The sequence below is a fragment of the Balaenoptera borealis genome (genome assembly GCF_965194805.1).
Source record: "Balaenoptera borealis genome assembly, chromosome: 11".
Taxonomy (NCBI): domain Eukaryota; kingdom Metazoa; phylum Chordata; class Mammalia; order Artiodactyla; family Balaenopteridae; genus Balaenoptera; species Balaenoptera borealis.
Genome location: NC_138868.1, coordinates 44,650,605 through 44,665,408, shown reverse-complemented (window position 1 = coordinate 44,665,408; position 14,804 = coordinate 44,650,605). Strand labels below are relative to the sequence as shown.

Here is a 14,804-nt window from a genome sequence, read left to right as displayed (position 1 = left end):
GCCTGTGGATACAAAAGCTCAGCTCAGATCAGGGGACCTCCCCTCAGAGGCAGCTAGTAAGTTCCTGGGACCAAACACACTTGGCGAGACCTGAGCTTGGAGGAGGCTCAGAGCAGCCTAGGTAGGCTACAGTAAAAAAGAGGGATGTAGGGACAGGCAGGCGAAGTCAGAAAGGAGCCTCTATCACTGACTACAAATAGAAACGTCAGTTTGTGGTGCAATGAAATCACCATATATGGCTTGGGAGGAAATTCTCTGCAAGGAGCTGCATGCAAATAGGTCATCAAGTAATGGCAAAAATATGCAGCCAAATGGAGGTGCCTCTGCAGGGCTTCTGTGTCTCTACGGGCTAAGTAAACTCCAGGAAGACATAAGGACCCAGAGCTTCATGCCACAGAGGGGGGGCCAGGAGATGCTCCCTCTGTTTCCTTGCCCAGCCTCCTGCCTCCTTCTTGCCCCCTCCCCACCGGGACCACTCTGAATCTGACTAGCATCCTTGTTCCCTGTTGCTGAGAGCAGGCAGGGACTCAGAGATTGCCTGAGACACTTTCTGGTGACTAATGCAGTACTTGAACAGGAAACAGACTGGAAAGGGCTTAGGAGGAGCTATAAATAGCTCATGTCCTAAAAAAATCTAACTTAGGGAGAAATGGAATTAACACACTGGAAGGAGAACAAGGAGATCACAGGCTCCAAGCGAGACCAAGACTTCTCCTGGGAAATGAGCTTTTCTCCCAGATGGAGCTCTATCTGCCTTGCACGAGTCAACTCCATCAAGTGTGCACTGCTCAGCCTTGAGGTTGACCAGCCAGCCCTGCCTGCCTGCCAAATGATGCCCTGAATTGTCTGTGGTTCTGGGGATCAAGCCTTGTAGGGATCACGTAAGGGCGTGTGTGTGTGTGTGTGTGTGTGTGTGTGTGTGTGTGTGTGTGTGTGTAATGGGGGTCATTGAGGCTCGCAGCTCAAGGACTGTGAATGGTCTCACTTGCTGGGGAAGTAAAGAATTGAAAAAGTGTCAGGAATATCCCTTCTGCTTGCCTCAGTTTCCCTTCTATCCGTTAGGCTACAGCAATCCCTTTCCATCTTGAACCCAGTGAAGAGAGGGGAGAAAAAGCTAGGAGATCTAGCTTTAGAATGAACGGTGGGTCAGAAGACTGGGGTTCTAATACCAGCCAAGACACTCATTTGCTGAGTAACTTGGAGTAGATACTCAACTTCACTAAGACTGTTTGCTTTTCTATAAGATGGAGAGGTTGGTCTAGTTCAGTGAACTTCAAATCTTTGTCTTTTATTTTTTCAAAGCTGCATAACATTTCTCCAAAGAAAATCACAAGTCAGAGCAGAGCGGCCCTGGTTAAGGTGGGGACCTCACACGTAGACACATTTATTCCCTTCGTGGTAGCTGCTGAGAAGCCACCAAGCTACCCAGGGCTTCACAGAGCACCAGCTGAAAACCACAAAGCTAGAGCACTTGACAAGGGTGACCGGCCACCCCAAAGCCACTCCTCACTGTCCCTTTTCTCTTTACCTCAATGTAGAGGCTGGAAAATTAAAAGAATGAAAAGTAATACTGAGTGATAGAGATTTAACTAAAGATATCAATCAAAACAAAGGAGGGATTTATATCTCACAACCCCCAGCAAACTTCTTAATATCCTCATTGGATATGGGGATAGACCGACTGCAAAACAGCCACAATCTCCACCCACCCAGTATCCACACCCTCTGCAATGCAACTTTGTAATTCCTCCCATAAAGAAATAGAATTGATTTCCACACCCTTTGAATATGTGCTTTTGAGAGTTGTTTTGAACAATATTTAGTGGAAGTGATAGCATGCCAGCTTCAAGTTTAGGTCTTAAGAATCCTTGTATCTTCTCCTCTGTCTGTTAGACCCCTGCTACTGCCCTGAGACCGGCCTGGGTTAGTCTGCTGGGGAATGAGAGGTCACATGGAGCAGAGCTGACTCATCCCAGCTGAGCCCATGACAGAGCAGCCGGCCCCCAGCCGACTGCCTGAAGCCACATGAGCAAAGAGATTCATGAGAAATAACAAACGGTGGTTGTTTTACAGCATACATTTTAGGGTAGTCTATTTCTGTTCCAGCTATCTATTGCTGAGTAACAAAGCACGCCAAAACTCAGTGGCTTAAAACAATTTAGCACATACTAATTTATTATGATCTCCATGGTTCTGTGCCTTGACTAGTCTCAGCTGGGTTATTCCCACTTGGGGTCTTTCACACGATTATAGTCAGAGGTCAGCTGGGGCCACAGCCACCTAGCCATCTAGGTTCGACTAGACTGGGTGTCTGAGATGGCTCATGTGGACGCCTGGCACTTGATGTTGGCTGTCACCTAGGGGCTCAGCTGGGGCTGTTGACTGTGTGTGACATCTCCATGTGGTGTGGGCTTCTCACAACATGGCCACTGGGTTCGAAAGGGTTGTAAGAGGAAGCTGCCAGGCCAGCTAAGGGCCATGCCAGCTCTGGCATGGCATCACTTCCTCCATATTTTACTGGTCAAAGCAGTTATAGGGTCCCCTCAGATTCAAGAGGGTAAAGAAATAGATGTTATCTCTTGATGGGGAAATGGCAAGATCACATTTCAAAAGAGAATGTAGGATGAGAGATACTGTTGGAACCATCTCTTTTTTTTTAACCTTTTTTTCCTTTATTTATTTATTTATGGCTGCGTTGGGTCTTAGCTGCTGCACACAGGATCTTTTGTTGCGGCGTGCGGGCTTCTCTCTAGTTGCGGGGCACAGGCTCCAGAGCGCGTGGGTTCCAGGGGGCATGGGCTCTGTAATTGTGGCGCGCAGGCTTAGTCGCTCCGCAGCATGTGGGATCTTAGTTCCCCGACCAGGGATCAAACCCGTGTCCCCTGCATTGGAAGGCGGATTCTTAACCACTGGACCACCAGGGAAGTCCCAGGACCATCTTTGGGAAATAAAATCTGCCATAGCTGAAGAGCATTATCGTGGCAAAGGATAAAAGGACAGATTTGTTTTACATGCTTCCTTCTTCCCTACAGCACTGCTTTCTGTCCATCCTCTCACATAACCCCACAGAGACTGGCAAGCACTGAGCAACTGGAGAGGAAGACCAGCAGAGCCCCTCTGAGCATTATCAACTTCTCTGGGCTCAGCAGGAAAGAATGCAGAGACTGAACAATGATCTCTGCCTGCCAAGAGCCAAGAGGGGACGAGGGGGCCCAACTGGGAGGTATTAGCTGGTCCCCTTTACCCCTCTGTACCTGGGTTTTCTCTTTTTCATTTTTCTAAGTGCTATTCAGCATGGGAATGAGGAAATGTAATGGTCTAATTTAAAAAGTGAATTAATAGAGTCAATGCTAGTTAAGTGCTTTGTCAATACCCGGTGCCGTGGAGGGGAAAATCAGACGATTAACAGGTTCAAGTTGAGCTTCTCACCTTGTTACCCATACAGTGAGGCTGAAGATGTCAGTCTCTGCTTGCCTGAGCCAGGCCCACCTGCAGAGGCTGGAGATCTTCAACTGCCCTCTTTACCTTCTCCCAGGACCATCACCCAGTGAATAAGATCCCCATCTGTGCAATGGGAGAGGGAAGATTGATATCTGTGTTCGTGACCCAAGTGGTCCTGAGGAAGCCCCTACGTAGGGACCCCACCTGTCTTCTCAGCTCCAGCCTTTCCCCAGCTCAATCTGAGCGACCAGGCGTTTGCTCCAAGTCTCACAGGTTTCCCAGTGACTGGGGAGTCCCCTGGGCCCCACTTAGCTGGGACTTTAAGCTCTCGCTCACGTCTCTCATCTTTCCCCTTGTAGGCAGGATCCTGCTCCTGAATCCAAAACCACTTCCTGTTTCAAAAGTCCCCTCAGAATTGAGACGCTGCTGCCCACCTAATGACAAAGGCCAGAGACTCTTCCTGCCAGAGCCCCTGCCAGGTCTACAGCCAGCCGTCACCTCCCCGGAGGGCCCTGCCCTGCTACCCCTGTCCCGAGTGCTGGTAGCTGAGCCCAGCAGGTCACGACAGGAAGCTCGCAGCTGCCTCCCACGCTGACTTGGGCTTTGGCACCAACATCCTGTCTGCCCTATTTCCTAATGATGGGTAAACTGGACTGGTTTTTGAATTAAGCCCATACCCCGGAGGACCCAGGGGAAGAGACAGCCTCATAGAACTTGAGCAGCTATCAGAGCGGAGTGCTGGGGAGCTGGGAGCAGGAAAGAGGAAGGTGACAGTGAAGTCCGAAGTCCAGAGTGGTTCCTTCCCGGCTGAGGAAATGCGCCTTTTGTAATGAGTAGCTCACCTGCCCTCTGTGCTCACAGAGGAGTCAGCCACTCCCGGCAGCCGCCACAGCTACACCCACTGCACATACACACCCATCCCATCCATCCATCCGTCCACTGAGCAGTGGGGAGCGTCTCTGAACAACACCCCGCAAATCAAGCAAAATAAAGGGAATTATATCCGCTGTAATATGTACATAGAATAGAATATCTGAACAGAGGAAAGAAAATTTCAGGAGTTCCACGCTTAGAGATAAATAATTTCTATATTCCGGAAGAGGTTTTTTGTTTTGGGTTCTTTTTCTTAAAATAATGTTTAACCAAATTATACTCTTCAGATCATCTCTCTGCTGCTCCCTTTGGTCTTTAGCTGAGCCCTTCTCCCAGGCTACAGAGGTCATGGGGGCGACATGGCTTTTCTGTCCCCATCTTAAAGGGCAGGGCTACCTTGGTTATTGGGCTCAGGATTCTCCCCTTCACCCTACACCCCCTAGGCCTCAAAGAACCATGCCTCCCCCTTCAGAGAGGATCCTCAGCTGTGAAAGTCTGCCCTCCTTCTCCTCTCCTTCCTCCCAGGGTAAACAAGAGCACTCTGGCAAGACAGCTGCAATGGGGCTTCTAGACTCCCAGGACCCCAAGACACAGACTCTAGGAAAGGGAGAAGGACGGCAGGCCTGGATCCTCCAACTCTACCCGCCTCCCTCCCTCTGCTCTCCCTTGTCTTTCTCTCTCGGCTTCCTCCTTCCCTCCTCTTCCTGCTGCCCTCCCTCCTCTCCTCCCTTCCATAACAGGCAGAAGTGGGTATATGGCACTGGACTTGGATTCCACAGTCACAGGTAGATAGAGCTCGGCTCACAATTCCATCATAGACTGTCTGTGTGACCTTGATTGGATGAGTCACTTTAGCTCCCTGAGCCTTTATGGAGATGATAATGCCACTGAGGTGAGGACTAAATGGGTTCAGATCTTAAGTATTTAACCCAGGGCCTGACACAGGATACGTTCTTCATGAATGTTCACCAACCTAATCTGCATCAGGTAAGCGCCTATTGTGCGCCAGATACCAAGGGCCCAGAAGGGAGCAGGGAGAAGTCTTTTAAAAAGTCTTTGTTTTAATCTCTTTATAATATATTGTAATGATCATTTTTATAAAAGGTGTAAGGAAACTAAGTAGCTTCCACTGCCCGGCACTCAGGGACCAGATTTCAAGGGCTTCTGCACACTTAACAACACAGAGTAGACTGGTGGCTGGAATGAAGCCAAAACCAGATCCTGCAGCAAATTATATCTCCATTCAGGCTACAGAGCTAATTGGTTTGCATAAAATCTACCATTTGTCCTGGAGGCGGCAATCTCTAAAACAGGAGGAGATCACAAGTCTGATGGTCTGCACTTCTGTCTTGGAAGACAGCAAGCTCAGAGCCCCGTGCAGGCCTGCAGAGCCACCGGTGTTGGGCTGTTCAAGGGTCCCGGGAAATGCCTCCTCCAGAGAGGTTAGGCTAGTTTCGCTCGCCGTGCCGGCTCTGACTAATGTGGGAGCTGCCTAAAGGGCCAGGTTGGGAAGGAAGCCGAGAGCCCCAGGCTCGGAGGTCCTGCTTTGTCGGACCAGCACTACCTGCCCCTGTGGGATTAGGAAGTGGGAGCTTGTTTACCATCCCTGGGTTAGCCAAACCTCAGCAATCGGTTTGAAGAGCTTTCTTTCATTTCCTGCCATTCGACTCTGCTCACACCCAGTGATCACTTTCTAGATGCTCTTTACTCTTCCACTGGGGATTTCTTTGGGAATGACGCTCTGCGGTTCATCGCCACATCCCACACAAAAGGAAACCTGAATCAATGGAGAGCTCTACCCGACCCATGGATTGGATGATCCAGTACCATAAATATGAGGATGTCTCCCAAATTAATATACGCGTCTAATGAAATGCCCATCAAAATCTCAGTAAGGATTATCCTAGACCTTCACAAGCTGGATCTAAAATTCATATGGAAGAGAAAAGGCCAAAGAATGGCCAAAATGATTTTGAAGAAGAACAAGGAGGAGAGACCGACTCTGCCAGTTATTAAGACCTATTACAAAGCCATTCACATAAAGGAATTAGTGCAGGAATGGACAAATAGACCAATGGAATAGAACAGAGGGCCCAGAAATATACTCACATGTATCTGAATACCTGATACATGACAGAGGTGACATTAATAAGGAAAGGACAGACCATTCAATAAACAATGTTGGGTAATTGGTTATCCACATGGAAAAGTCAAAATTCAAGATGGAATGCAATTGAGATTGACATATATACACTACTATATATAAAATAGATAACTAATAAGAACCTACTGTATAGCACAGGGAACTCTACTCAATACTCCATAATGACTTATATGGAAAAGAATCTAAAAAAGAGTGGATATATGTATATGTATAACTGATTCACTCTGCTGTACAGCAGAAACACAACATTGTAAATCAACTATACTCCGATAAAAATTAATTACAAAAAAAACAGAAAACAAAAAGTGGAATGCAAAATAAAAACAATTTTTTTTAAAGTAGTATGTAAAACTTTTTGGAAGAGACTGTAAACATAAGAGAATAGATTTATGACATTGGGATAAGGTAATGTTTTTTAAAATAGAGAATAGCAAACCCACAAGCCATAAAGGAAACAATAAATTTGCGTAAGTTAGGATTACAACTATTGTTCAAGAAAAGACACAATAAACCAAGTAAAAAGACTCCTCACAAACTCTATCCAGAATATATCAAGAACTCCCACAATCAGTAAGGAAAAGGCCACCCAGGAGGATAATCAACAAAGGGTATGAATTAGAAATTCACAAATAAATGACACCAGGTGTCCAATAAACATAAGAAGCTTCACCTTCACAGTAATTGGGGAAATGCACATTCAAATCACAATGAGGTATCATTTCATCCCCATCAGACTGGCAAGACCTTTAAAGTGTGGGCAGCAGTGGTTCATGCTGGATAGAATGGCCAAGATGAGAGTAAATGGTACAACCACTTTGGAGAGCAATGTGTTACTAGTGAATAAAGTTGAGAAGGAATATTCCTTATGATCCAGAAATACCAATTCTAGATTTACAGGACAACTCTTATACATGTACACAAAGAGACATATGTAAGAATGTTTTGCAATATCAATTATAGAAGCAAAAAAAATCTATCAGCAGGGGAATGAGCAAATAAAGCATGGTGTATTCACTCAGTGGTGTGCTACTCAACAGTCGAAACAAATTAGCATATCCTCATGAGTAAATTTCAAATATCAACATGGATAAATTTCAAAAACATAATGTTAAGAGAAAAAACAAACTGTCATTTCATATAGTATGAATCTATATCAAGTTAACATGTTTAAAAATGTGAAAAACAGCACAAAACATTGTTTAGAAATACATGCTTATGTAGGAAAAGTATAAAAACATATTAGAATGACAAACATTAAATTCATGAGGAAATAGATGCCTTTAACAGCACGTATTAACTATAATATTTATGTTTTTAAAAAGAAAAAATTCATCTGAAGCAAGTATGGCAAAATAAGATTCATTAAAGCTGTATGGTGGGGCTTCCCTGGTGGCGCAGTGGTTGAGAATCTGCCTGCCAATGCAGGGGACACGGGTTCGAGCCCTGGTCTGGGAAGATCCCACATGCCACGGAGCAACTGGGCCCGTGAGCCACAATTACTGAGCCTGCGTGTCTGGAGCCTGTGCTCTGCAACAAGAGAGGCCGCGATGGTGAGAGGCCCGCGCACCGCGATGAAGAGTGGTCCCCACTTGCCGCAACTAGAGAAAGCCCTCACACAGAAACGAAGACTCAACACAGTCATAAATAAATAAATAAAAGAACGTGAATTTCTTTAAAAAAAAAAAAAAAAGCTGTATGGTGGGTACATGAGTGCTTGGTGTGTTATACTTTATTTTCTTATGTTTGAAATATTAGGGGGAAAGCCCTCAGGTCCCTGGTCTCTGAGTTCCCCAAAATGCATGGTTATGGTTTGGGAAAGCAAAAGGCAGAAATGTTTTTTGCCCTTGTATTATATCCAGTAGTGTTCCTAGAGATTGTGCATCTCCTTAACGCACTTCTCACCTACAATGTTCAATGACTTCGAAATCACCAGTGCAGCACCAGCTCAGTGCCATGCACTGAGGAAACAAAAATTAAGAGCGGTCCCTCTTCTATGTAGGAGCTTGTAGGCTATTAGAGGAGACAGGCAGGTGAAGGATCTTACTGTGATAAATGCTAAAACTGAGGTGTGCTTAAATGTTTATGGTTTTATTATTTTTTTAAAAAAAGTGTGGGATACCACAGTAGGAGGGAGTGATTCATAATTCATTCTGCCAAGGGGGTGGGTACAGAAAAAGCGAGGAGCTGGGCTTTGAAAATTGAGTAGGAGTTTGCAAGACAAAGAGGATTAGGAGAGTATAGAATGAGAAAAGCAAACAAGGCTTGGAGTGCCTGTTGTGTTACAGGGCTGGAGGGCAGCATCCTGATTGGACTTGTGCTTCAGAAAGAACCTTCTGGCAGTGGTAGAGGATGGAAAACCCGAATGAAGGCAGGGAGGTTGGTTAGCAAGCCATTGAAAAACTGTTTCAATGGGAGGTGGTGAAAACCTTAACTACGACACAGTGATTTTGGTTATAGTTTCCCTGCAAAACTACAAATTAACTGAAGGTGGGGCAATGGCTTAATCAGCTTTTGTTTATCTGTGTGTACCCCACCGCTCCTACAGTTGTACCCTGCATATGATAGGAGCTCAATGAATACAAGTTGGTGGAAGGGAGGGGGGCAGGAAGCAGGCAGCCTGTCCTTTGCCCCCTCCTTTGACAGATAAGAAGGCTGACAGTAGGAGAGTAGGAGTGATGTTTTCAAGGACATCCTTAGCTAGAAGCTTACTGTCTCCCCCTAAAACAGCAAAGAGCCCTGCAACCACTCTGCTAACAAATTAACAAGCACGTAGGTTTTTTTTTTGTTTTTTTATAAACTATCATCGTGGAGATAGTTCTTTTTTTTTTTTTAATTGTATTTATTTATTGATTGATTTTTGGCTGCGTTGGGTCTTCATTGCTTTGTGTGGGCTTTCTCTAGTTGCGGTGAGCGGGGGCTATTCCTCGTTGAGGTGCGCGGGCTTCTCATTGTTGTGGCTTCTCTTGTTGCAGAGCACGGGCTCTAGGCACCTGGGCTTCAGTAGTTGCGGCACGTGAGCTCAGTAGTTGTGGCTCTCAGGCTCTAGAGCACAGGCTCAGTAGTTGTGGCGCATGGGCTTAGTTGCTCCGAGGCATGTGCGATCTTCCCGGGCCAGGGCTCGAACCTGTGTCCCCTGCATTGGCAGGCGGATTCTTAATCACTGCGCCACCAGGGAAGTCCCCAAGCACGTAGGTTTTTAAAGACAAAGCCTAGACAGGTAAATTTCCATTACAACCAATAAATCTGTGTTCTTCATGAGGAAGTGTTTTCTTTTCCCCTTAGGCAGAAAAAGAGTTCCTTTAAAACAGGCTAAATTCCCTGAGAAGAATAATACAAAACAATAGCCCTTTACCTGGCCTGAATCCAAATAACAGGCTCTATTCAGGTGACTCTGAAAACACCTGATTGTGTGCCGTTGGCACTGTGAGCAGGGCGAGCCCAGCAGTAATGAGAACTTTACAAGTCTTTTGTTCTGCCACCGAGCAGTAATTGGCTCTGCACCCCAACGTAGCAAACTTCCAGCCACCTGAACAAAATTAACCTGCATTAACAGGCTGCATGCAAAGCAAAACCACCTCCACAGAGCACACAGGTATGAAGATCTCCGCACCCATCCTCTCCGTGATTCCTCTGGCCTGGAGGGAGACCCAGTTCTCTGGTAGGAATAAATGAATGAATGAAGGTAGAGGCTGACACTTATTGCGTGCTTGCTGTGTACCAAGCAATGTGCTGAGAATTTTACCTGTATTAACCCTGAACTCCCGACAACATCACTGTGATGTAAGCGCTATCGTTATTAACATTTTATAGATGAGGAAAGAAGGCCCAGAGCAGTTGAATACCTACCCTGGGTCCCATCGAATCAGGATTTGGACAAAGGCACTCTGGTTCCAGAGCCTGAACTTTCTTATACTTTGTACTCAGTACAAGGTGCCTTGAAGGAAAAAAATATGTATGATGATGGTATGAACCTGTCCCATTCATTCATCCATTTGTTCATTATTTAATACTTACTGAGGGCTTACCGTGTGCAAGGCAGAGGGGATAAAAAACATGAATCTTGCCATTAAGATGCTCTGAGCCCAAAGACAGAGCCAGGCCAGGAATATGGCGGCATGAAGAACTCTGGTAAATTGGAAGGTGCGGAGCTGGGGAAGTAAAGATGAAGCAGCTTGCTTTGCTTAAAGTGGTTCCCATGCTTCACTCTGCACTGAAATCACCTGAGATCTTTAAAAATGACTGAAGCCTGGCTCCCACCCCCAGTCGTTAGGATTTAATTGGCACTGGGAGTTTGAAAAAGCTCCCCAGGTGATTCTAATGTTCAGCAAAATTTGGGAAACACTGGCTTAAAGGGTCATAAATTGGTTTGCAAGTAACACAAAACCTAACTCGAACTATCTTAAGCAAAAAAAGAAAAGAAAAGGAGGGGCACGTGGCTGAATGTATTGGCTTACATTTAAAAAAGGGACAAAGGCAAAAGGTACAAACTTCCAGTTATAAAATAAATGAGTCATGGAGACGTAATGTACAGCATGGTGACTACAATTAATGATACTGTATTATGTATTTGAAAGTTGCTGAGAGATTAGATCTTAAAAGCCCTTATCACAAGAAAAAAAATTTTTTTGTAACTATATATGGTGACAAATGTTAACTAGACCATCATTTCACAATATATAAATATCTAATCATTATGTTGTACACCCAAAACTAATATAATGTTATATGTCAATTATACCTCAATTTTTAAAAAAAGGAGAGAGACAAAGGGTATATGGTTTTGAGGGTTTGATCCAAGCCTCAAAAGATGTCACCAGAGTGAGATTTTCCTCTTTCCCCAGTGATGGCTGTATTCACAGGCTCCCCTTGGTTGCAAGATGTAGCAGTTCTGTTCTCTGTACCTTGTTTCTTCATGTCTATTGCAAAGAAGAGGTCTGATTTCCTCTTAGCTCAAATAAAGCCTAGAATTGCATTTCATTGACTGACTGGGGCTTGAACCAATTACTGGGGCCCGAGAGATGGAGACTGCTGATTGGCTCAGGCTGGGTCATGTGTCCCATCTCTGGGGCCAGAAATTAGAGGCAGCTTCACCTAGAAGCCCATGGTGCAGAGTGGAGGATTTGCAGCACATCCTGGCATATTCTGGGAGCTGAGGGTCAGGAGGTAGTCAGGGCCAGATAGGATGTGGGTGTATTTTCTAAGGAGACAGAGACGTTTACAGAGGAGAACGAAATGATCACTTTTGTATTTTAAGAATATAACTTCCCTGGTGGTCCAGTGGTTAAGACTCTGCCCTTCCAATGCAGGGGGCACAGGTTCGATCCCTGGTCGGGGAAGTTCCACATGATGCGTGGTGTGGCCACAAAAAAAAAAAAAAAAAAAAAAAAGACTACAACTCTGACAGTTATGGAAAGGATATATGTGACTAAACAGGTTATTGTAGTTGTTGAGAGAAGAGAGGTTGGCGACCTGAACTAAGTGGCCATAAGCGTGGATAGGTGGGGGTGGACTCAGGAGATGTCTCTGAACTATATTAACGGAATTTGTTATCCAGTTGGAAAAAAAATTTAGAAAAAGGGAGAAATCGCAGATGACTGAAAATTCTAGTTTGAGAAATTGGGTTGTTGGAATACCATTAGTGAAGTTAGGAATATAGATCATTAAGTGGGTTTTGGACAATTTTTGGACGTGTTGAATTTGAGATGTGTCGAGGAAGCAGGGGCAATGGATGCAATCACCCAAGGAGAGAGATGGAGGCAGAAGAGTGGGAAGAACACTTGCCAGCACGGGGGTGGGGGGGGCCAGAGAGAGGGACGGGGGTGTTTTAGGAACAAAGGAAAGAGGATTTGAAGAAGGATGCTAATCCACAGCATCATGTGGTACCACAATATCGGTATTAAGGAGGGTGAAGGCTGGAAATAGAACACGGATTTGACAACCAGGAGGCCCTGGTCACCCAACAAGAGCCTGGGTACAGGGTGTAGGGTGAGGGAGCCCGGAGGATGCAGACAGACCAAGCATGGATGGATCACTCTTCAAGTCCGATGATGAGACCGTGAGAGCCGTGGCGAAAGGAGCTGTGTCAAATCATTTTCATGTTTGTTTTGTAGTTTTCTGTTGTTATTAGATTTGTTTCCTTTTTCTAAGTTTGATTTGGTCTGTTTGATGAGAGAGGTGTGACCAAGCTGTCAGGAAAAAAATTAAAAGAGAGAGAAAGGCTGACGAGAAAGTGAGACTGAAAGCAGATAAGTGGTTACCAGGGGCTGGAGAGAGGGAGAGGGAGAGGGATGGCTTAATGGGTGTGAGGTTTCCTTTTGAGGTGATAAAAATGTTCTGGAACTGGATAGTGGTGATAGTTGTACAACAGTGTAAATTTACTAAATCCACTGAGTTTTACACTTTGAAATGGTTGAAATGGTGAATTTTTTGTTATGTGTATTTTAAATGTCCCATTCCCCAGACACACACAGACATACACACGCACACACACATAGTGATTTTATATACCTTGCTTAGTGGGTTTTAGGTGGATCATTTCATTTAATCCTAACAACAAAAATTAATACAAACAAAATTAATACAACGTTGTAACTACTTGATTATTCCCATTTTACACAAGAGAAAACTGAGGTTCAGAGAGATTGATTATTTTATCCAAGATCACACAGCTAGATTAGAGATTCCAAGCCAAGCTGATTTAACTACAAAGCCCAAATTCTTAAACCCTCTCTCATACTGCCTCTATAGCTACACGATTTCATAGCTGTATATATTGATAATATGAATGGATCCATATTCAAGGTGTTGATGATCCAAATCTCTGAGTGATAAGATTATATAGTTTATATTATTCTTTTTGATTGGGCACAGTTTTTGTTTAAAAAAAGATAAAGACTCTTTTTATTTTTATTTTATTTTATTATTATTATTTTTTTCCCTTTCATCACTTTAAATATATCTTGCCACTCTCTTCTGGCCTTCAGAGTTTCTGCTGAAAAATCAGCTGATAACATTATGGGGATTCCCTCATCAAGGGTTGTTAGGTGTACTTAACAGGAAGAATAGGGGAAAAATTCACACACTCCATCTTCCCAGAAAAAGCCTATTTTTAATATAAGGAAGAAAAAGGTTCTAGAGATACAGCACTTCTCTGGAGGAGACATTAAGGAAACAACTAGAGAGATGTAAAACTTCACAGGGACACAGGTGAGTCTATTTGCAGAATGTGGAAGGAGCATGAACCAAGGCAACAAGGAAGAAGGGGGTGACCCAGGGCACAGTCTACAAGGGAGTGACTGTCATTTGTGGGTGGAAAGGAAGAGAGGGAACAGCAGGCATGAAGCCCTGAGGCCAGGAGTGGGAGGGTCTGGATCCAATCGGGCCATGTTTCATGGCATCTCTTTCCCAGGCCTCCGTCTGCCCCCCTCCCAGGTCCTCCTTCTCCTACTGAGTGAACGACGCATCATAAATTTGCTTTACTCCTTGCTGTCCACAGGCAGCCACAGCCTTGTTCTGAGATGCTTTCCTCAGTCCTCAGGGGAATAGAAAACCTCGAGGGCTGGCCTCCCAGGCATTCTTAGAAGGCCACTGCGGCCATGCCTTCCTGCTTTGTCCTGGGATCCTGTGACTCGGGCACAAAGCCAGAGCAGTCCTCACTCAATCACTTCTTTGATTTTCACCCAGTTGGACTGTCAGGGCTTGTTGGCCAGTGGGAGGGTGCTGAGTGGTGAACTGCGCAGAGAAACAACGATTGCATTTCTTTGGGCAAAAAGTCAAATTTCTTTTCTGACATGCCTATGCAGAGAGGGATCAGACCCCTTCAGATGAGACCAGTTTGCCTAACGAACACCTTGCCTGATGACCAGCAGGTCTACAACTTATGCCCTCTTGACAGTGTTTTTACATCTTTGGGGCTGCACCCATCCCTTTTTTCTTTCGCCATGTGTTTGGCATGTTAAACATTTTAAACTAGCATGTCTAAGAGTCTTTCCTATTTCTTTTTTTTTTTTTTTTTGGCCTCACGGCATGGCTTGTGGGATCTTTGTTCCCTGACCAGGGACTGAATTCGGGCCACCCCAGTGAAAGTGCCAAGTCCTAACCACTGGACTGCCAGAGAATTCCCTTCCTTTTTCTAACAAGAATATATCACATTGACAGTAATTTTATAATTAATGAGATACGTGCTTCCGATAAGTTTCAGAGTGACCAAGTGGTCAGAGCTTAGGCTCAGGAGCTGGACAGACCGGAGTTTAAATCCTAGTTCTGCCAGATACTAGGACACGGTATTTAACCTTCTTGATCTTTGGTTTCTCCAAGTGTGATGGTT

At 44.9% G+C, this 14,804-nt stretch overlaps 1 long non-coding RNA gene across 1 annotated transcript; it reads left to right on the top strand.

The window, feature by feature from the left end:
* The first annotated feature begins 209 nt into the window (after positions 1-209).
* On the top strand, positions 210-7,852 carry LOC309606225. Its single transcript, XR_014231707.1, has 3 exons — positions 210-881; positions 3,033-3,223; positions 3,801-7,852. It is a non-coding gene; the product is annotated as an uncharacterized lncRNA (long non-coding RNA).
* Positions 7,853-14,804: the final 6,952 nt, after the last annotated feature.